At 39.2% G+C, this 24931-nt stretch overlaps 1 protein-coding gene across 1 annotated transcript in view; it reads left to right on the forward strand.

Moving 5' to 3' along the window:
* Nucleotides 1–4863: 4863 nt before the first annotated feature.
* The window catches only part of LOC128659995 (gastrula zinc finger protein XlCGF26.1-like), a 103327-nt gene continuing 83259 nt past the window's right edge, over nt 4864–24931 (forward strand). Inside the window, exon 1 of the mRNA XM_053713588.1 lies at nt 4864–4889. The gene's annotated coding sequence lies outside the window, so the exon portion shown is untranslated. The remainder of the gene's footprint in view (nt 4890–24931) is intronic.

Here is a 24931-nt window from a genome sequence, read left to right on the forward strand (position 1 = left end):
TTTCCAATTTACTTTTATCACCAATTTTGCTTTGTTCTCTTGGTGATCTTAGTTAAAAGCAAAACCTAGGAAGGCTCATATGATAATTTCTAAGCCCTTAAAGGCCGCCTCTTACCACATGCTTTTTTATTTGCTTTTCACAACAGGGGAGAGCAAGTTCATGTGAGCCATATAAATAACATTGTGATCACACCCGTGGCTTGTGGCAGACACTGCACTAATTGGCTAAAATGAAAGTCAACACATAATAAATAAAATGTCATGTGATCAGGGGGCTGTTAGAAGATGCTTAGATACAATGTAATCACAGAGGTAAAAAGTATATTAATATAACTGAGATAAGGGGCAGTCTGCAGAGGCTTAGATACAGGGTAATCACAGAAGTAAAAAGTATATTAATATAACTGAGATAAGGGGGCAGTCTGCAGAGGCTTAGATACAAGGTTATCACAGAGGTAAAAAGTATATTAATATAACTGAGATAAGGAGCAGTCTGCAGAGGCTTAGATACAAGGTAATCACAGAGGTAAAAGTATATTAATATAACTGAGATAAGAAGCAGTCTGCAGAGGCTTAGATACAAGATAATCACAGAGGTAAAAAGTATATTAATATAACTGAGATAAGGGGGCAGTTTGCAGAGGCTTAGATACAAGATAATCACAGAGGTAAAAAGTATATTAATATAACATTGTTGGTTGTGCAAAACTGGGGAATGGGTAATAAAGGGATTATCTATCTTTTTAAACAACAAAAATTCTGGTGTTGGGGGCGTGTCCAAACCGCGATCAGAGATGGTCGCATTTCTCCTAAGCTCCTTCTAAGTTCTCAATAAGCCGTTGATTATTTGGGACATTCTACAGGACAATCTTATATTATCTAACTACATGGAGCAGTACTATATATTCAGGAAGGCTGGTCTGTATTTTTGAAGTTGGAGCCGGAATTGAACAAGAAGCTTAGAGCGGCGGCTCACATGTAAGCAGCGTCCCCCCCTCGAGAGATCGAGGGTTACCTGGTTGCAGCTAGACACAGTTAAATAGCAATAAAGATTTGTGCCCCACTGCCAGCTAAACTGGAAAGCTTTTACAGCCAGGACTTACCCTGACAATACCGACTCCTACTATACATAGCTGCGCCACGACTTTCTGTCTCTAAAATGGCCGACGGAGAGGAGGCTGACTACCAGGACATATTTGACAATGTGCATTGGCGCAGGATTGAAGAGCTTTGCTTGCGCCTCATAGCTAATGCACCGCAGGACGCCCTGACATCATGCTGTCCCGCTAAGACTCTCTTATTCACAGGCCAGCCCAGACAGCAAGAAGAAAGGCGAGACGACATCGCCATTTTGCCTGAGGACCACAAGCACAATGCAGCAAGTACAGAGTCACCAGTTGTTGCCTGTGAGGAGACAGCATTTGCGCTCCTAGCACCACCTGGTCTGTATACTACAGCAGGTGAACTTCGGCAGATAGCAGAACACGGTTCTGATGTTGCGGCTCCGTGTGGCTTAGGGGGGGGGGCCCCCTGGAAGCTAAGACTTTAGGACACTCATATTTTGAGAATGCCGATTCACCCAAGAGCCCAGATAACTGCAGTTTCTTACCGGTGTTTATGGGGCTACCCACTAATTATCTATATTTCTCGAGTAACACCAACACTCTGAACTTTATTGCCCTGTTGAGACTCTCACTGTCCTGGGTCCTTTACATAAAAGGTGCACCACAAGACTGTCTGATCCCCTCCATAGTCCACACTTTTCAGCAACTAAGACATGGGGATAAAGGAACTTAGGATTCAATATATTGAAGTCACGCAGCAGCTAAATTTGCATTACGTTGAGAACTTGTTGCTCTTCTCTTTAGGTTTTAAATGTTAGCTTGTTGGGCAAAGTTTTTGTAGTCTGTATATTGTATTCTTTATTGTATATTGTCTGGTGGCAGGTTGTCTTCTGATAGTTGGCTATTATTTGCAGGTATATACTAACCCAGATATAAGGTAAATACTGAAGGATTCTACACCAAGGTGTGGATTTGGGACCTGCTCTTTTCCTAAAAGCATATTAGATACCTTGTAGTACTCAAAACTGTAGCCACATTTACTTTCCTGTAAGGGTTAACACTACTGTCTGTTTATGTACTAGAGTGGAGAGTATAGCACTTATGTACTAGTTTAAACAACATACTAAAGAATCATAGAGCAATCTGTTATTTCCACTGTATATTAAGACGCCATCACTTAGTTAGGATGACAAGTTTAGATTCCTCTAACTTTATATTAGATATGATTAATTGATGCATCTTTTGAGGAGTATAGGTTAATGTCTCTGGACCTTGTGGCTTGCGGCCGGAGATGCTGGGAAGGAGACAAGCCTGTTACCACACGAGGAATGTAGCTCTTTGCCTGGATGATTATAATTGCTATTCCCAGGGAATCATATACTTATATTATATTAAGCATGTAGTGAAGCAAAAATGTTTACAGCTTATCCCTTATGTTTTGTCTTGTTAATGTTGAGATGGCTCAATTATCCGAAAGTGCTATTTATTGAACTTAATTTTTGCAACCCGTTACCTTATACTGTCAAGCTTTAGAGAGCTGGGCGTTATAGCTATATTGTGTATATCCACCAATGTTGTCATACTAACTTTCCACTAGTAAATGTCCATCATGTGTGAAGAGTAAGATATAATGAAGCTGTGTCTGGCTGCGGCCCATGCATTGATATCTCCCAACCCAGCATCTAACTCACTTTTTAGAACAATGCATTTCTGTTTGTTGTTTTTTTTGTTTTTCTTTAAAAGTAAAAAAGAGGTCCTCCATTTGGGGTCCAAAAGTGGCCCCTGCACATCCATGGTTACCTGCTACATTCTATGCTTCCGCAACTTAATGTGGTCCAAGAGTGGCCGCTTAGCATATCCAGTGGGTATATAGTCTAAGTGGCACATATTGTTTATATTGAAAGTGTAGTCTGTCATTTAGTTATACAGTGCTCTTAACTGACTTGTTTTCGTAACCAATTCTGTCACAACTTGTGTTTTCATATGATGTATTGCTAACTACTGTTTGTTTGCCTTGCAAGGATCCTCAATAAAAAAAAATTAAAAAAAAAAAATTCTGGTGTTGACAAGAAATTGGGATGGACTGCTTTGCCTTAAAATGTTTGGGCCTATTTTTGGTCCCACCCCGACCCTGTCTATCACTTTGTCATACACACCCCCTTCACCCTGCCACACTCATCTGATCACATTAACCCACTAATCCTGTCCCACTCACCTTCTTTCGCACTGTCACACTCACCCCCCAACCCTGTTACACTCCCCAGCACACAAACTAGGATTGTGAATACTGCCTCTTGCGTGATAGATCTAACACAAAAAAAAAAACAGTTGATCTAACGTATATCTATCAAAATCAATCACATTTGGTCCAGATTTCAGTTGAGGGGGGGGGCTAACCCGCAGATCACCCCTCCCAAGCACACAAAATAGGATTGTTAATACCGCCGATTGATAGATCTAACGAAAAAAAAAAACATTTGATCTAACCTGATCTAACGTATTTCTATCAAATTCAATAAAATTTGGTCTGGATTTCAGTTAAGGGGGGGGCTAGCCCAGTGATTACCCCTCCCCGCACACAAACTAGGATTGTGAATACCGCCGCTTGCATGATAGATCTAACGAAAAAACAGTTGATCTAAACTGATTTAACGTATATCTATCAAATTCAATAAAATTTGGTCAGGATTTCAGTTGAGGGGGGGCTAGCCCAGTGATCACCCCTCCCCCGCACACAAAATAGGATTATGAATACCGCCGCTTGCGTGATAGATCTAACGAAAAAAAACAGTTGATCTAACCTGATCTAACGTATATCTATCAAAATCAATCAAATTTGGTCCAGATTTCAGTTGAGGGGGGGGGGGCTAACCCGGGGATCACCCCTCCCCCGCACACAAAATAGGATTGTTAACACCGCTGCTTGCGTGATAGATCTAACGAAAAAAACTGATCTAACCTGATCTAACGTATATCTATCAAAATCAATCAAATTTGATCCAGATTTCAGTTGGGGGGGGGGGACGGGCTAGCCCCCCTCATTAAAAATGCAATATCTCAGTAATTAGACTAGATCCAACAAAACTTTTGGCGGATCAAACCTGATCTAATGTGGAGCTATCATAATCAATAACATTTTGTCAACATTTTTGTTGAGGGGGGGGGGGGCTGGCTACGGGTTAGCCCCCCCTTAAAAAGATTGTTAATATTTCAGATTTTAGAGTAGATCTAACGAAAAAAAAAAAAAAAAAACAGTTGATCTAACCTGATCTAACAAAGATCTAACAAATGGAATGATAATTTGGTACAATTTTGTATATGGAAGGGCTAACCCGGGTGAGGTAAATTTAATGATAAAAGTAAATGGGGAATTTGTTTTAATATTACATACTCTACTGACTCATGTAAGTTTATTTTTGACTTTCTTTTCCTTTTAAGGAGTTAACACCCTGTGCACTTCACTCTGTTAGTGAAGGGGTTAAATATGAGCACTGAGAAGCTTTCTATGCTAGTGAAGGGTTAATACAAAGTGCAACTCTCCCATTGCCAGTGAAAGGGCTAATATATATTATGTAGCTGTGTAGCTTTAATGCACTAGTAGAGGATATTACAGTGACAATGTGATCAGTTATTAATTTTATGAATTTGCAGCGTTTAAACAATGTTAAAAAGCATCCAATTTGTCACTGAAATGGTTGCATATTTTCTTTTGTCTGATTGGCTGCTGATTAACATGTGACTTCTCAGTGTATTGTGGGAGATGTAGTTCAGTATTGAACTCACTGTTGTTCCCCTCCCATTTACTTCCTGTGCAGCTGCTGCTGGGTGAGTGAGTCAGGCTGTGTGTATTGTGTGATAAAACGTTTTAGTCACTTTCTGGTCTTCTTAAAAAGTTTATAATTGTTATAAATGTTGTTCTTTTAGTGCATGTTATTCATCTGCTTGTGCCAGGCAATGAGATACTAAAATACTGTTCAACTCTTTGTGTTAGTGAAGGGTTAATACACACTGTGCTGCTCTCTGTGCTAGTGAAGGGTTAATACACACTGTACTGCTCTCTGTGCTAGTGAAGGGTTAATACAGACTGTGCTGCTCTCTGTGCTAGTGAAGGGTTAATACACACTGTGCTGCTCTCTGTGCTAGTGAAGGGTTAATACACACTGTGCTGCTCTCTGTGTTAGTGAAGGGTTAATACAGACTGTGCTGCTCTCTGTGCTAGTGAAGGGTTAATACACACTGTGCTGCTCTCTGTGTTAGTGAAGGGTTAATACAGACTGTGCAGCTCTCTGTGCTAGTGAAGGGTTAATACACACTGTGCTGCTCTCTGTGCTAGTGAATGGGTTAATACACACTGTGCTGCTCTCTGTGCTAGTGAAGGGTTAATACCCACTGTACTGCTCTCTGTGCTAGTGAAGGGTTAATACACACTGTGCTGCTCTCTGTGCTTGTGAAGGGTTAATACACACTGTGCTGCTCTCTGTGCTAGTGAAGGGTTAATACACACTGTGCTGCTATCTGTGCTAGTTAAGGGTTAATACACACTGTGCTGCTCTCTGTGCTAGTGAAGAGTTAATACACAGTGTGCAGCTCTCTGTGCTAGTGAAGGGTTAATACACACTGTGCAGCTCTCTGTGCTAGTGAAGGGTTAATATACACTGTGCTTCTATCTGTGCTAGTGAAGGGTTAATACACACGGTGCTGCTCTCTGTGCTAGTGAAGGGTTAATACACACGGTGCTGCTCTCTGTGCTAGTGAAGGGTTAATACACACGGTGCTGCTCTCTGTGCTAGTGAAGGGTTAATACGCACTGTGCTGCTCTCTGTGCTAGTGAAGGGTTAATACATACTGTGCTGCTCTCTGTGCTAGTGAAGGGTTAATATACACTGTGCTGCTCTCTGTGCCAGTGAAGGGTTAATACACACAGAAGCACAACTGTAGCACAAGTTATGTTTATGAGTTAGTCATTTACAGCAGCTACACACAGGGCAGGGGAATAAGATAAAACGTTATATAAATCAGTATTAGACACTGAGTATCATGTAATGTGTATAATGTGCAGCTCACGTGTCATCACACAGGTGTAGTTTATTCATTTGTAATCAGACAACAGCTAAAGTGTTATATTATAAATAAATATATGTGTAGATATGAATGTATGGGAATGATTAGCTGCATTATGGTCAGATTTGCCCGGAGTAGCACAGGGCAGTGATGGGCCCTAACTCACAGGGGCTGCGTATACATTTTGTCAAACACGCAAATAATAATATTTACAACAAATGTCCAGCTGCACAGGGCAAGTTCTATGGCTCTTTTTTTCCTGACCTACCAGAAATCCCCAAAATGCACATTATCAGTCCTGCTTTATTTAGGGGTGCACGGTATTTAGCACAGAGGGGCACACGGTAAGTAGCGCAGAGGGCAGCTCTGACTTAAAAGGATATAGAATAATTTATTTTCATGAGACTTGTGTGTGGTGTTGCATTAATCTTACACACAGGCCTAGTGAATACACTTTCCAAACAGATTAACACTTAGTTTTCCAATGGCCAACCCCCCCCCCACATAGTTTGCCTTATGTGTAGGAGCCAATCTGACCTTGTTACTGAGTAGACAAAAGGTTGTCACTGCTGTTTTGTTAGCAACACTTTTATTGTTTTACATGATCTTATCACCCCTGCTCAGGCTTACTAGGGGCAGATATGTAGCAGGGTCAGGTTTATGAAGCCTGTAGTGAGCACTTATAATTCTAATGATGGGAAAACCCACAATTATCAGAGTTTAAAGGACAGTAAAGTAAAAATGAAACTTTTATGATTCAGATAGGACATGCAATTTTAAAAAGCTTTCAAATTTTATCATCAAATCTGCCTTGTTATCTTGGTATTCTTTGTTGAAAGCTAAACCTAGATAGGCACATATGCTTATTTCTTGCCTCTTATCTTCTATCTATTAGTGCATTTTTATAGCTTTTTACAGCAAGACACTGCTAGTTCATGTGTGCTATATAGATAATGTGCTCACTCCTGTGGAGTTGTTTATGAGTTAGCACTGATTGGCTAAAATACAAGTCTGTCAAAAGAACTGAAATAAGAGGGCAGTCTGCAGAAGCTTAGATACAAGGTAATCACGAGGTAAAAAGTCTTATAATATAATCGTGTTGGTTATGCAAAACTGGGGAATGGTAATAACGGGATTATTTATATTTTTATAATATAAAAATTCTGGACTAGACTGGCCCTTTAAGCAGAGATTTAAGTGCTTTTTCTATATGGTTCCAACACATCATACTTTGGCTGTGTTTCCATTGCGGTGGTTAAGTTTGGAAAAAACGGTTGGTATCATAAAAATTCTCCATAGAAAGTTTAAAGGGAACCTCAACACCTGATTGACATATTCTAAACTAACTTTTTCTAATTGTGCAAAATAAACTAATTAGCAATGCTGTATGCAGTCTTTTCATCTTACTGCATTCTGTTTTTGATAAAAGCTTTATAATTTAAACATTGATCTGCAGCATTGGAGCATTGCTGTGCAAGCTGCCATTTTTTAAAGTAGGTTTCACAACACTGTGTCTGTCACGTGATGCACACGGCACCAGCTATTACTAAATCATAGTGATCCCTGCAGTGTCTGACAAGAAGGGCTTCAGGCACTGTTATGTTTATAAATAGCACAAGGAGGGAAGGAAGTGTGAGGGGGGAGGAGAGGTGGAGAAGGAGGCACCTTTCACCTTTTCAAAATAAATTTAAAGGGTTAGAAATTGATTCCCATGTGAACCTAATTAAAATATTCTATTATAATAATACTATCTAGATTGTAAGTTACCACGGAACAGGGCCCTCAATTCCCCCTGTATTTGTCTGTAAAATGTTGTGTCTTATCGTATTGTTTCTCCACTGTACTGTTATAGTGCAGAATTATATAACATTATATTTCTTTCATGTAATTAGCAAGAGTCCATGAGCTAGTGACGTATGGGATATACATTCCTACCAGGAGGGGCAAAGTTTCCCAAACCTCAAAATGCCTATAAATACACCCCTCTCCACACCCACAAATCAGTTTTTACAAACTTTGCCTCCTATGGAGGTGGTGAAGTAAGTTTGTGCTAGATTCTACGTTGATATGCGCTCCGCAGCAGGTTGGAGCCCGGTTTTCCTCTCAGCGTGCAGTGAATGTCAGAGGGATGTGAGGAGAGTATTGCCTATTTGAATTCAATGATCTCCTTCTACGGGGTCTATTTCATAGGTTCTCTGTTATCGGTCGTAGAGATTCATCTCTTACCTCCCTTTTCAGATCGACGATATACTCTTATTTATATACCATTACCTCTGCTGATTTTCGTTTCAGTACTGGTTTGGCTTTCTACAACATGTAGATGAGTGTTCTGGGGTAAGTAAGTCTTATTTTCTGTGACACTCTAAGCTATGGTTGGGCACTTTTTTATAAAGTTCTAAATATATGTATTCAAACATTTATTTGCCTTGACTCAGGATGTTCAGCATTCCTTATTTCAGACAGTCAGTTTCATATTTGGGATAATGCATATGAATAAATCAATTTTTTTCTTACCTTAAAATTTGACTTTTTCCCTGTGGGCTGTTAGGCTCGCGGGGGCTGAAAATGCTTCATTTTATTGTGTCATTCTTAGCGCGGACTTTTTTGGCGCAAAATTTTTTTTCTGTTTCCGGCGTCATACGTGTCGCCGGAAGTTGCGTCATTTTTGACGTTCTTTTGCGCCAAAAGTGTCGGCGTTCCGGATGTGGCGTCATTTTTGGCGCCAAAAGCATTTAGGCGCCAAATAATGTGGGCGTCATTTTTGGCGCTAAAAAAATATGGGCGTCACTATTGTCTCCACATTATTTAAGTCTCATTATTTATTGCTTCTGGTTGCTAGAAGCTTCTTCACTGGCATTTTTTCCCATTCCTGAAACTGTCATTTAAGGAATTTGATCAATTTTGCTTTATATGTTGTTTTTTCTATTACATATTGCAAGATGTCCCACGTTGAAACTGAGTCAGAAGATACTTCTGGAAAATCGCTGCCTGGTGCTGGAGCTACCAAAGCTAAGTGTATCTGCTGTAAACTTATGGTATCTGTTCCTCCAGCTGTTGTTTGTACTGTTTGCCATGACAAACTTGTTAATGCAGATAATATTTCCTTTAGTACTGTTACATTACCTGTTGCTGTTCCGTCAACATCTAATACTCAGAGTGTTCCTGATAACATAAGAGATTTTGTTTCTAAATCCATTAGAAGGCTATGTCTGTTATTCCTCCTTCTAGTAAACGTAAAAAGTCTTTTAAAACTTCTCATTTTTCAGATGAATTTTTAAATGAACATCATCATTCTGATTCTGATAATGGTTCTTCTGGTTCAGAGGATTCTGTCTCAGAAGTTGATGCTGATAAATCTTCATATTTATTTAAAATGGAATTTATTCGTTCTTTACTTAAAGAAGTCCTAATTGCATTAGAAATTGAGGATTCTGGTCCTCTTGATACTAAATCTAAACGTTTAGATAAGGTTTTTAAATCTCCTGTAGTTATTCCAGAAGTTTTTCCTGTCCCTGGTGCTATTTCTGAAGTAATTTCCAGGGAATGGAATAATTTGGGTAATTCATTTACTCCTTCTAAACGTTTTAAGCAATTATATCCTGTGCCATCTGACAGATTAGAGTTTTGGGACAAAATCCCTAAGGTTGATGGGGCTGTCTCTACTCTTGCTAAGCGTACTACTATTCCTACAGGCAGATGGTACTTCCTTTAAGGATCCTTTAGATAGGAAAATTGAATCCTTTCTAAGAAAAGCTTACTTGTGTTCAGGTAATCTTCTTAGACCTGCTATATCTTTAGCGGATGTTGCTGCAGCTTCAACTTTTTGGTTAGAAGTTTTAGCGCAACAAGTAACAGATCATAATTCTCATAGCATTATTATTCTTCTTCAACATGCTAATAATTTTATTTGTGATGCCATCTTTGATATCATTAGAGTTGATGTCGGGTATATGTCTCTAGCTATTTTAGCTAGAAGAGCTTTATGGCTTAAAACTTCGAATGCTGATATGTCTTCTAATTCTACTCTGCTTTCCCTTTCTTTCCAGGGTAATAAATTGTTTGGTTCTCAGTTGGATTCTATTATCTCAACTGTTACTGGAGGGAAAGGAACTTTTTTACCACAGGATAAAAAATCTAAAGGTAAATTTAGGTCTAATAATCGTTTTCGTTCCTTTCGTCACAACAAGGAACAAAAACCTGATCCTTCATCCTCAGGAGCGGTATCAGTTTGGAAACCATCTCCAGTCTGGAATAAATCCAAGCCTTTTAGAAAATCAAAGCCAGCTCCTAAGTCCACATGAAGGTGCGGCCCTCATTCCAGCTCAGCTGGTAGGGGGCAGATTACGTTTTTTCAAAGAAATTTGGATCAATTCCGTTCACAATCTTTGGATTCAGAACATTGTTTCAGAAGGGTACAGAATTGGCTTCAAGATAAGGCCTCCTGCAAAGAGATTTTTTCTTTCCCGTGTCCCAGTAAACCCAGCGAAGACTCAAGCATTTCTTAAATGTGTTTCAGATCTAGAGTTGGCTGGAGTAATTATGCCAGTTCCAGTTCTGGAACAGGGGCTGGGGTTTTATTCAAATCTCTTCATTGTACCAAAGAAGGAGAATTCCTTCAGACCAGTTCTGGATCTAAAAATATTGAATCGTTATGTAAGGATACCAACATTCAAAATGGTAACTGTAAGGACTATCCTGCCTTTTGTTCAGCAAGGGCATTATATGTCTACAATAGATTTACAGGATGCATATCTGCATATTCTGATTCATCCAGATCACTATCAGTTTCTGAGATTCTCTTTCCTAGACAAGCATTACCAGTTTGTGGCTCTGCCGTTTGGCCTAGCTACAGCTCCAAGAATTTTTACAAAGGTTCTCGGTGCCCTTCTGTCTGTAATCAGAGAACAGGGTATTGTGGTATTTAATTATTTGGACGATATCTTGGTACTTGCTCAGTCTTCACATTTAGCAGAATCTCATACGAATCGACTTGTGTTGTTTCTTCAACATCATGGTTGGAGGATCAATTTACCAAAAAGTTAATTGATTCCTCAGACACAGGTAACCTTTTTTAGGTTTCCAGATAGATTCAGTGTCCATGACTCTATCTTTGACAGACAAGAGACGTCTAAAATTGATATCAGCTTGTCGAAACCTTCAGTCACAATCATTCCCTTCGGTAGCCTTATGCATGGAAATTCTAGGTCTTATGACTGCTGCATCGGACGCAATCCCCTTTGCTCGTTTTCACATGCGGCCTCTTCAGCTCTGTATGCTGAACCAGTGGTGCAGGGATTACACAAAGATATCTCAATTAATATCTTTAAAACCGATTGTACGACACTCTCTGACGTGGTGGACAGATCACCATCGTTTAGTTCAGGGGGCTTCTTTTGTTCTTCCGACCTGGACTGTAATTTCAACAGATGCAAGTCTTACAGGTTGGGGAGCTGTGTGGGGGTCTCTGACAGCACAAGGGGTTTGGGAATCTCAGGAGGTGAGATTACCAATCAATATTTTGGAACTCCGTGCAATTTTCAGAGCTCTTCAGTCTTGGCCTCTTCTAAAGAGAGAATCGTTCATTTGTTTTCAGACAGACAATGTCACAACTGTGGCATACATCAATCATCAAGGAGGGACTCACAGTCCTCTGGCTATGAAAGAAGTATCTCGAATTCTGGTATGGGCAGAATCCAGCTCCTGTCTAGTTTCTGTGGTTCATATCCCAGGTATAGACAATTGGGAAGCGGATTATCTCAGTCGCCAATCGTTACATCCGGGCGAATGGTCTCTTCACCCAGAGGTATTTCTTCAGATTGTTCAAATGTGGGGACTTCCAGAAATAGATTGATGGCCTCTCATCTAAACAAGAAACTTCCCAGGTATCTGTCCAGATCCAGGGATCCTCAAGCGGTAGCAGTGGATGCATTGTCACTTCCTTGGAAGTATCATCCTGCCTATATCTTTCCGCCTCTAGTTCTTCTTCCAAGAGTAATCTCCAAGATTCTGAAGGAATGCTCGTTTGTTCTGCTGGTAGCTCCAGCATGGCCTCACAGGTTTTGGTATGCGGATCTTGTCCGGATGGCCTCTTGCCAACCGTGGACTCTTCCGTTAAGGCCAGACCTTCTGTCGCAAGGTCCTTTTTTCCATCAGGATCTCAAATCCTTAAATTTAAAGGTATGGAGATTGAACGCTTGATTCTTAGTCAAAGAGGTTTCTCTGACTCTGTGATTAATACTATGTTACAGGCTCGTAAATCTGTATCTAGGGAGATATATTATAGAGTCTGGAAGACTTACATTTCTTGGTGTCTTTCTCATCATTTTTCCTGGCATTCTTTTAGAATTCCGAGAATTTTACAGTTTCTTCAGGATGGTTTAGATAAAGGTTTGTCTGCAAGTCCCTTGAAAGGACAAATCTCTTCTCTTTCTGTTCTTTTTCACAGAAAGATTGCTAATCTTCCTGATATTCATTGTTTTGTACAAGCTTTGGTTCGTATAAAACCTGTCATTAAGTCAATTTCTCCTCCTTGGAGTTTGAATTTGGTTCTGAGGGCTCTTCAAGCTCCTCCGTTTGAACCTATGCATTCATTGGACATTAAATTACTTTCTTGGAAAGTTTTGTTCCTTTTGGCTATCTCTTCTGCCAGAAGAGTTTCTGAATTATCTGCTCTTTCTTGTGAGTCTCCTTTTCTGATTTTTCACCAGGATAAGGCGGTGTTGCGAACTTCTTTTAAATTTTTACCTAAGGTTGTGAATTCCAACAACATTAGTAGAGAAATTGTGGTTCCTTCATTATGTCCTAATCCTAAGAATTCTAAGGAGAAATCATTGCATTCTTTGGATGTAGTTAGAGCTTTGAAATATTATGTTGAAGCTACTAAGAATTTCCGAAAGACTTCTAGTCTATTTGTTATCTTTTCCGGTTCTAGGAAAGGTCAGAAGGCCTCTGCCATTTCTTTGGCATCTTGGTTGAAATCTTTAATTCATCATGCTTATGTCGAGTCGGGTAAAACTCCACCTCAAAGGATTACAGCTCATTCTACTAGGTCAGTTTCTACTTCCTGGGCGTTTAGGAATGAAGCTTCGGTTGATCAGATTTGCAAAGCAGCAACTTGGTCTTCTTTGCATACTTTTACTAAATTCTACCATTTTGATGTGTTTTCTTCTTCTGAAGCTGTCTTTGGTAGAAAAGTACTTTAGGCAGCTGTTTCAGTTTGAATCTTCTGCTTATATTTTCAGTTTTTTTCTTTCTAAGATTTAAACTTTATTTTTGGGTGTGGATTTTTTTCAGCGGAATTGGCTGTCTTTATTTTATCCCTCCCTCTCTAGTGACTCTTGCGTGGAAGATCCACATCTTGGGTAGTCATTATCCCATACGTCACTAGCTCATGGACTCTTGCTAATTACATGAAAGAAAACATAATTTATGTAAGAACTTACCTGATAAATTCATTTCTTTCATATTAGCAAGAGTCCATGAGGCCCACCCTTTTTTTTGTGGTGGTTATGATTTTTTTGTATAAAGCACAATTATTCCAATTCCTTATATTTATGCTTCGCACTTTTTTCTTATCACCCCACTTCTTGGCTATTCGTTAAACTGATTTGTGGGTGTGGTGAGGGGTGTATTTATAGGCATTTTGAGGTTTGGGAAACTTTGCCCCTCCTGGTAGGAATGTATATCCCATACGTCACTAGCTCATGGACTCTTGCTAATATGAAAGAAATGAATTTATCAGGTAAGTTCTTACATAAATTATGTTTTTAGGTTTACTGTCCCTTTAAGTTCACACAGGCAACTGAGTGGAGACAGACAGGGAGCACTATAAACAGATACTCTTTAAGACTTTACAAGCGGCTTCTGTCCTACACTTCATCCCTGCTGCACTAAGGAGTGCAGGTGTATACTAGAATTCTTCCCTGCCTGTGATGAAGTCCATCTGTGTTTTAAACGTTGAATACGGCAGTGAGTTTGAGAGCTATGTTTATTTAACTGTCAGGGAATCTCCCTCTGGCTGTGTTTGCTTGATTAGTGACGGTGAGAGCTCTGTTTCCGATACACTGGCAGGAAGACAGAGCACTGTAATCATACACAGGAGGAACTTCATCTCATCAGGTGACAAAACACTTTGTGGAAGTTTTTTTTTTTAGTTATGGAGAGTCCTGTGGGAGGAGCGTGTTGGAGGTGATGGTGGAGGTGATGCACGCTTTAACTCACCTGTGTGGAGACCGTTAACAACCCATACCTCCCAAGCCACATAGCCTTTTTGCTGGGGAGCCAAGATACCTGCTCTGCCCAGCCAGAGGAAGAAAAAAGGTGGCGTAAGGACACTCTCAGAGCCTAAATCAAGAAGGGGCTGATTGGGACCAGCCTATGTGTGTGTCCACATACCTCCAATGCCAGCAATACCGAGACTGCAGCCAAAACCTGACAAATTGACAAGCTAAACTCTCGGACCGCTGCGGTCCGCTACAGAACTGAGCAGAGAACCCCAAAGTTACCTGAAGGTGAAAGAGCCAGCTCAGGAGAAGAGGTGCCCGTGGTGGCCCAGGTCCGTGAGCGGAGGGCGGCAGTGGAGGTTTTCGTGCAGCTGCAGCTGTCCCCCAGGTGGAGAGGGTAGGAGACAGAGAGCGTCAAACGGGCCAGGCTGAAGGAAAGTGGCTGGAAAGATCCAATACGGCTGGACGGAGTCAGCTTCCCCCCTTTCGACAAGCCGGCGACTTGCTCTGACGTCACGCTCCAGCGTCGGACATAGCCTGAGTCCGGAGGCACCGCATCAGGACGGATAGCTGTGGGAGCGCTGAAAGCCCCGGTGAAGGAGGAGGATACCAGAGCTCTGTAGCGAACTCGCCGCGAAGAGGAAGGGGGGTGAGTACAGCGCTTCCTTGACTAAAAAGGCTTGGTTAACAAATAGCTGCAGAAGAAAGAGGTTTATAACCCCTAAGTTTGTTGAGCAATTGAAGTATCGGTGGAGCCAGACTTAAGCTCAATGTAGAGGGGATATTCTTGTGTGCGGGTTATAATCTTCTCTGTTCACCCTAGATTATTGGGGGCTGTTTAAATCAGACTTGTCCTGGAGTTAGACTGATTATTTTGAATGATGCAAGCTTAACTAATCCCTGGGACAAAGCAATTACATATAACCCACGGTAAAGCAGAGTTTTGACGATGAAAGCAAAGATAATGCGGGACTTCTTTATCTAGCTTTTTGTCTCACCTGTTTCACTGAAAAGACCACACTGTCAACATTTAAAGAAATAAAGGAGTAAAATAGAGAAAAGAAATCAAGAAATCAAGAAAAGCACAGTCTAAAAGCGTTAGAGCATGACAGTTGGAGTTCCAAGGACATATTAATATTTTGCTAAGACAAGTCCATAATATACCTGGTACCCTCCTATGGGTGCAAGACTTTATTTGTTTTGAAGACTGAACTTAGACAGCTAACTGAAATCTTATACTGGGAAATTTTAGGGATAATTGGTGGTGGATGATGTAACCCTGTGATAATAGATAGTAGATACCGAGCTGTAAAGTATAACCTATCTGACAGGTGTAATCTCCCTGTGTTAACTCTCCAGAAGCTATAGGAAGAGGTTTAATTACTATAAATTGTGTCAAATCAAAGTATATGCTGTGATAAACTTTTATGTTCTATGTAAAAGTTATGAATTGTACGCAATATAGTCTAAAAAAAAAATAAGGAAAAAGAAAAAAAAAAAGGGAAAAGGTGAGGAAAGGGGAAAGGAAAGAAAAATCTAAACTTTTCCCATATCGTGTTCAATTTAAAAGAAGGCTGTATTACATTCTAAGCCCGTGTATGGTGCCCTAAGCTATAAAAAAAAAAAAAAATAATAATAAAAAAATGTTCTGAACATTTTTTGAACAGATAGCTTTCGGCACAGTATACAGGGAGACATGGTTTAAATTTGTGTTAACTCTGCAGATGGTAGTTGAATTGTTAAGTCTGTATAGATTGGGACCCTTTCTTTTTTATGTAAAATTTATCTCTGGACCTCTAAGTGAATAAGATATTTGGCGTTCCCTGGAAGTATATTCATGGTTGAAGGCCTGCAGTGCCCTAAAATGTAACATATATCTGCCGACCACCAACTGAAATTGCAGTATAAAGGCCTCCCTCTGATTAATACATACTAATCACTAAGACTCAAACTAGATGACAGTAAATCACAGGTGAGCTGAGACTAAAAACTACCAGTTAAACCCTATCATATTAGTGTATCCTGGTAAAGTGTCTGAATACGTCCTCTATACCATATTGAGGTATCTAAGTAAATTATATCTATACTCTTTACGCTTGAAGCTTCTGTAAATTTGAGGGGTCGCCTTTAAAATTGGTACATCAGCTTTGTATAATTTAAAGATAAGAGGAAGATAGAACTTGATCCTGATCACCAGAATAAATGGAGAAATATATTTCAAACCCTAAAAATAAATCTCCAGCTATGCCTTTAAAGAGGGACAGAAAACAAAAATCCTCACAAGAAAATTTACAAGAGGTATCTATTAGAAGCCCCGAATTAAACTTGGAAAAACAGTTAACCACAAATCAGCTTGCAGAATTGATATTGCCACAGTTTGAAATGATAAAATCAGAAATTTCAGTGCTGTCAAATGAGATAAAGCAGTTTTCTAATAGACTCATGGAAGTAGAAACTAGAATTTCGGATGTGGAAGACAGACATTTTAAACAGGAGGGAGTTCTAGATGCACATACAGAAGAGATTAAAATATTAAAAGCTAAAATTGAGGACCTGGAGGACAGATCTAGGCGTAGCAATGTTCGTGTAATTGGCCTCCCAGAGTCAAAAGAATTTGAGGATCTTTTACAATTTAGTGCAGGCACACTACCAAAACTACTGGGATTACAGGCAGTTGATGGAAGCTTTCAGGTAGAGAGGGCATACAGAGTCGGTATAGTGAGACAGTCTAAAGACGGTAGTATAAGACCAAGAATGGTTCTGATAAAATACTTAAACTTTCAAGATAAAGTAAAAATTATGCAAAATTATAGAAAAACTCAGACACTTACAATAAACACCAAACAGATTCTTTTATTTCAAGACTTTTCAATAGAAAAGTCAATAAAGAGGCGGGCTGTTACAAACTGCTATTTGTGACTGGCCCTTTAAATGGAAGGTTGCCCTGCTTCCCTGGATTTTGGAGAAGCCTATTTGCCAGCCTCCTTCCTCATGACTATGGCCCCTGGAAGATTGTGCCCCTGAGAGTATATTGACTTTTGTTGGGTGTGTGTGGCCCTTTGGGAAACGTCTGGGGACATATTGTGACTCTGGTGAACAATGCCCCCTTTAAGACTATGTCCCCAGACCTGTGAAATGACTTGTCCCTGGCTTTCTCCCATTTGGTTCAGTTTCAGTGTGTGCCATTAAGAGTTAAATTTTGTTCAGCTTCAAGAAACCTATTCTAAATACAAGTCTGCTGGGATTAGCTCTAATTAGGTTTAGTGATCAACTTTCCCATTGTCTAATCAGACTAGTATTGATAAGGTGGACTGCATTGTTTTATTGTGTGTAATGTTATCTGCTGAAGTAAATGTTGTGGCCTGTCAAAGGGAGTGTCTCTCTATCTAATATCAAATGTGTGATGGGGGATTTTATGCCTCCCCCTGAGAGTGTCCTGTTTGCATGTAACCTCAATAAAAAGGAGGCTGTGTGCTCCAGCACATGAGACCTATGTTGACCCTCTAACTTGAAGCTTTGACTCATGTTTGTAGGATACAGCTTATAATAACTACAGGGATTGCTATGCTCTTCATACTCCCTTAGCTACAGGGATTCCTACAGAAGGAAGAGGTTCACCTACTGGAGCCTGGTCATAGGTCCAGGGCGCAGAGCAGACGGCGAGATACCAGCCCAGCAGCGGTGGTTCATAGAGTCTGCATTACTTATGGTGGCTACGCAGCAGTTATAGTGTCCACGGTGCTGCTGCTCCTTTGGTGAGCGCTAGGAGCATCCTTTTCTACGGTCCAACTTCCAGCCAGCCTGGAGGCAACTGTAACACGGGCGATGGCACCATTTTGTACAGGTCTAATTAGGGCGGGCCTGAAAGCCACCATGAAATATCCAGCAAAAATTACAGTGTTTAGTATAGATGGCACTATTGCACTAAACACAACAGAAGAAGCAAAAGAGTTCTGCAGAGAAAACAATATTGAAGTATAAAGTAACTGCGTTAGATTACTTAACTGTGTACAGAAAAGGTCAATACAATGGAGGTTTTGTTAGAAGACATCGAGGTGGGGGGCAAGGGGGAGTGGGGTTTTTTTTTTTTTTTTTTTTTCTGTTTTGTATTTTTTCTTTTTTCCTCTAGAAAGCATAACAATTTAATAAATAAGAAATTAAATGAATAACTCAATAAAATTAATTTCCTGGAATGTGGGTGGGATGACATCTCCGATTAAGCGGAAAAATGTGCTTAAAGAAATTAGGAAACACAAGCCAGACATTATATTCTTGCAAGAATTACATCTTAAAAAAGTAGAGATAGGAAAGCTGAAAATGAATTGGATTACTGAAATAATCGCGACACCATGTGAAAAGCGAAAAAGAGGAGCAGCGATAATGCTTGGGAGGGAATTATCATATACGATAATTAAACAGGAATTAGATCCGGAAGGGAGGTACATTTTGCTGCAGTTAAAATTACATGACCAGGCTTGGACGCTATGGAATTTATATGCGCCAAATATCTGGGAACCTAAATTCTGGGATAAATTGAAAAAGGTCCTATCTCCATATATAGCTCAGAACTTGATTGTCGCAGGGGACTTTAATAATACGCTGTGCCCGATTTTAGACCGATATAAAATTCGTCGGAAAGCGGCCAATTATAGGGAAGCTAAACATCTGCAGAGCTTCACCGGTATACTAAAACTTCGGGATGTCTGGCGAGTTCAGCACCCTGATACTCGGGAGTTTACATGTGAATCGGGTGCACATAAAAACTTCTCCCGAATAGACATGTTCCTAGTAGATGAGCAGATTATGAAACATAAAATGGAATCTCAGATCTCGGAAATAGTTATTTCTGATCATGCGATTATTGATATAAAGATTACGTTGAATGCCCCCCCCCAAAAAATCAGTCAGCACTTTTCGCTTTCCTCATTATATGATCAACAATGTACAATTTGAAAACTGGTTAAAGCAAAAATGGAGGGAGTACTATGCGCAAAATCGGGAGTATGAAAATAAAATAGAGGTGTTGTGGGAGGCGGGTAAAGCCGTTATTCGTGGAGAGGTGAAAGCATATATGATCAAAAGAAATAAGAAAAATAAAGATAGAGAAAAACAGTTGATTAATCAACTCAGAAATAGCTACGCCAAATATCTCAGAGCACCCAATAAAGACACTTGGGACAAATACAAAGAAGCAAGAGTGGAAAGGGAATGCTTTCTAAGAAAGATTGGAGCACAGGAAGAGCTTAAAAATAGAGCTAAATTCCAGGGTTTTCAGGGTATATCCGCCAGGTTGGTTAAATTCAGGAAGAAATCAAACCAAATCCCTACTATTAGATCAGACGAGAAAATATGTACTAATCCAGAGGAAATTAGAAAAATATTCTACAACTATTACTGCAGACTCTATGCCAAGGAGGAGGTGAATGAAAAGCAGAAAGAGCAATTCTGGATGGGGTTGGACATCCCGCAGATCTCACAAGAAGCACTACAGTTTATTAATGCCCCTATAACTGAAGTGGAAATATTAGCTGTCATAAAAAGGGCTAAGTCTGGCAAGGCTCCCGGGCCAGATGGCCTATCTGCAGAATTCTATAAAATAATGGCTACAGAGATATCCCCTATCTTATCCAGATTATTTAATCAATATTATCTTCAGAAAGACATGAACTCAAGCTATTTTTCTGACTCAGTAGTTACCCTAATCCATAAAAAAGCAAAGGATCCAACCAATGTCGCATCATATCGTCCGATCTCCCTCCTGAATCATGACTATAAAATATTAATGTCCCTCATTGCAGATAGACTGAAAAAAATTATTTGTGACATCATACACCCTGACCAGGCAGGTTTCATTCCAGGAAGGAACTCAGTAAGAAACATGCGTAGAGTACTTACTACTTTGGACTACTTTTATCAGATCGGCCAGGACCCCGCGAAAAAATACCAAGGGAAAGATATAGCATTGGTCACTGCCGACGCCGAAAAGGCTTTTGACTCAATTATCTGGGACCATTTAATAAATTCACTGAGGAAGTTTGGTTTTTCGGGTGCCCTGGTCGATCTGATTGGATTAGTATATAACAAACCTAGATCTCAATTGCTTATCAACGGTGAACTATCACACTACATCATTCTGGAAAGAGGGACTCGTCAGGGTTGCCCTCTATCACCACTACTTTTTGACATTGCACTAGAACCACTAGTGATATATCTTAGAAAGTATCTTCCACCGGTGGTAATAGGGAAGCAGAAAGTATCGATATCTCTTTATGCTGATGATCTACTAATATTCTTACAAGATTCGAGATGGAGCATACCCCGCTTTATGGAAATAATAAGATTATTCAGTTCATTCTCCGGATACAAAATCAATATAAATAAATCAGATATTTTGTGGATTATAAGAGATAAAAACAGCTATCCAGGTAATTTTAAAGTAGCGCAAAGCATTAACTATCGAGGTATAAAGATCAGCAAGAATCCCGCACATTGGCACCAGCTTAATTTTAAAGAGCTATTTCAGAACCTACATTATCACTTAGCAAAATGGAATCTATATTATTTATCTATTTCAGCCTGGGTAAATGTAATAAAATCTATTGTATTCCCAAAACTTTTGTTTTTATTACAGAATTTACCTTTACTATTGCAAAAAAATGATATCGATAGGTATAACAAGGCCTGTGCTTTGTTTATCTGGGGGAAAAGGACGTCACGTATTGCCTTCAACAAAATGGCACTGATGAAGCTCTATGGGGGCTTTGCTTGCCCTAACATAAAATATTACAATATAGTTTCATTGGTTAAATTTGGGATAGATTGGCTCAGCAGAACAGATTACGTTACATATCATGACCAGGAGACAGAATTAATTAAACCATTTAATTTACAGGCTATTATGCATTATCCATACAAACAACTACCAAGCAATGTCAGCAGACTAGCGACTATTGCAAATATTGTGCTTGCATGGCAGAAATATTGTAAAATAATGGGTATAGAATTCCAGATATCCAACCATCTTCCGTTATGCGGTAACCCAGCCTTCCTACCAGGATATAGTAATGAGATATTCAATATTTGGAAAAATAAAGGGCTGATATACGTATCACAATTGAAAGAATCATTAATAGGGCCAATCAGATCATTCGCAGATCTGGCAGGGGAGTTCGATCTATCATCTAAATATTTCTGTGCATACCTACAGACTCGCCATTTTTTAAATGACTATGAAAAAAGGTTTGGTGAGAATTGGACTCACAGAAACATAGAGTCAGGCATCAAATTATACAAAGCTGGAAATAGATCAATATCAATCTGGTACCAGTATATTATGGTTCAGGAGGGATAAATGCACATCGAACTGATCAAACAAAAATTTGTAAGGTACTTTCCACAACTTCAAGACGAAGACATAACAGATAGTTTAAAGAAAACATTAGAAGCCACAGACAGAATCAACCTAAGGGAGTCTCAATACAAGGTAATTAACAATTTTTATCTAACCCCCCGCCAGAATTGCTAAGTGGTCCCAACTCCAGCAGATCTGTCCCAAATGTCATAGACCAAACTCGAATTTAATGCATTATTTTTGGAGCTGTCCAAAGGTCACGCAATTTTGGAGTAAAATCCAATATTGGATAAATAGAAATCTAAGCGACAGGACAGAAATAGGGGCAAAACATGTCTTCTTTTTGCATCCAACACGTAACATCGGAGACAGATTATTTCTAAATACGGCGATCCTCATCGCAAGAAATGAATTGTGTAAAAAGTGGAAGCACAAAAATGCTCCATCCTTAACGGAATTTTTGAATCATATGAGAAGTCAGATTATGATAGAGACCATAGGACTAGATAAGAGGGCAGAGAACCAGGTTGTAACATTTTTTAAGAAGTGGAAAAAGTATATGTACTTATTACCTGTTACAGTCCAAAATCATATATTATCTACATTTCAAGACTCTATACCTTTCTTAGAATTAATTGTAAATGGTTCATTACCTCCAAATTGGATACGTATATAACAAAGTCTACCAACACTAGAGTTTTTTTTTTGTTTTCTTTTTCTTCTTCCCTTCCCCTTGCGCCCCCCCCCCCCCCATGGGCACTGTTTTTAATACGCTGGCGATTCTTCTTGGGTCTTTTTTCTGTGCTAGCCCTAGTATATAACGGAGGGGTTATTTTTAGCTCCTTGGTGAAGAAATAAGTTAAATAAGAGTAATATTGTGCAGGAGAACTCAGGAAAATGGCTAAGGAACTACATAAATTATTTGAGGTGTATATTTGTATATATAGTTGTTCCTTATAAAGAATACAAGAAAAGAGAAAATATTATAAGGTTGGGAGAAACGAAAATATTCCAGTAAATTTAAGCGGCAAAACATCGGGAAAGATGTATATATTAAGTAATGTGGCAAAATCTTTTTGTGTATTTTATCTTGTTTAAGATGTAATCCCATATTACTTATATAAGATGAAGATGTATATGGATTTTCTTTTTGTATTGTAACAAATTTTTGTTCAGCTTTTTCTCCCAATAAAAAAAAGAGCTCAGTTTCCACATGAAAGCAAACACAGCCAGAGGGAGGAGGGACCGAGGGAGATGAGCCTGACAGTTAAATAAACATAGCTTTCAAACTCACTGCCATATTCAACGTCTAAAACTCAGATGGACTTCATCACAGGCAAGGCAGAAATTCTAGTATACACACTGTTCTCCTCGTCTCTTCCTCTCATTTGAAAGTGTGAAACTGCCCCTCGGCTGCAAGCGCTCCTGTCAGTAGACTGCTTGAGAGTGAGTCTGCACATGCGTTGCTATAAAATAGTTTTAATGCGCATGCGGGCCGCCATGATGTTTCTACCTAGGTAGAACATCGTAACAGGCACCATATAATGTTTAGAAAATGGGTTTGGCGCAGTTCTAAGTTTCAAATTGAAATTATAAAAAATGTTAAGAAAACTTTACAAAGGTACCAATTACAAATGTATTTATTATTTTAAGAAGTTTTTGATGAGTTAAAAATATTTTTTGGGGTTACTTTCCCTTTAAGGACTAAGTAGAGGGGATGTTTTAACTTTTATTAATATGTTGGATTTTTTTTTACAGAATTCCAAGAAACAAAGTTCCATCTCTCTTCACTTCACAAACTGAACAGAGGTGGAGGGAGGCGGATCTAAAGTCCCAGCAACATTGTGACCGCTGTGATTGGCTGTAACAGCGATCATGTGGGCTGGGACATTGTGACTTGCTGTTGCTAGTCTGCCTCAGCTGCTGAGGCAGCTAGCAAGAGCATTAGCCCTGTGATCACCAGTACCACAGTGATCTGGGGTTAATTTTAGCGCATGACGGAATTATTCTGTCATGGTTGTCCATGCCATAAGGACCCATGACGGAAATAAAATAAAATATCCACAAACACATTTTAAAACTATAACAAAATTAAACTTGCTGATTTGGTCTATTGAATACACTACCTGTACTCAAAATGTAATACTTAAGTATTGGATATTGAAAAGCTATGTAAACAAGGGACAACAGAAGACATTACACTCCTAGAGGTGAGTAGGACTAATGTATACTAAAATGTTCATTTTAAATTGTTCTCTATAATAATGGGCTTTGGTTTACAGACAGAGATAAGATAAGGAATTATTTGTGTGTAAAATGTGATACAATAAATAGGTATGATCTCTCTAAAGTTCAGCCCATTTTAATGAGTTGTGGTTTCAAAAAGATAAAACTTTAAACCTAAATGAACAGTTTAACATACATCTTATACTCTGCAGCTTGTATAACAAGTTACTGGAATCAGATTGAGGGGAAACTAATTTAACAATAGACTGTCCCTTTAATGAGAAGAAAAACAAATACATATAAAATACTTTTACCAAAAATCACCTTATATAGAATATACATAATACAATCTATTTTACACTCACCCAGCTGTGTGACTAACGATGCTGATTGGGTCACTGACAGTTTCCAATTTGGACCGTGTCATAATTTACATGTGGGTTTAAACCTTTTTGTGAGGTTTAAACACAAAGATTTGCAGGGTGTATAGTGATAAAACTGCATGCTCTAATGAATAAGATCCTGCCACTTTGTCACTATAATGCCCTGATATAAGAGTGTAACTAAAGATATACAGGTGGCCCTCGATTTACAACGGTTCAATTTGCACCGTTTCAGAATTACAACCTTTTTTTTTTCAGTCATGTGACTGCTATTGAAAAGCATTGAGAAGCAGTGCATTGATTAAAATAGCTAGTAGGAGGAGCTGTCGGCTTGTGTTGCAGCAAATATATGCAAGTCAAGCAAGCTAAAATGAATCAGTATAACTAGACCTGAGCTATCGAGCAGCTAGCAAAGGAACAAGATCTTCCTGTCTATAAATCAGTCCATATTGGAATGCATAGAAAGAACTGTTTGCAGAAAAATGCAAGCAAAGTGTGTATTGTGTGATTATTTTATTAGGTTTATAATGCTATTTAGCAAATGTTTTTGTTCATTTAACTTAGTTTAATTATATATTCTGTGTTGTGTGATTATTTTATTAGGTTTATAATGCTGTTTAGCAT

Source organism: Bombina bombina, chromosome 5 (genome assembly GCF_027579735.1).
Source record: "Bombina bombina isolate aBomBom1 chromosome 5, aBomBom1.pri, whole genome shotgun sequence".
NCBI lineage: Eukaryota > Metazoa > Chordata > Amphibia > Anura > Bombinatoridae > Bombina > Bombina bombina.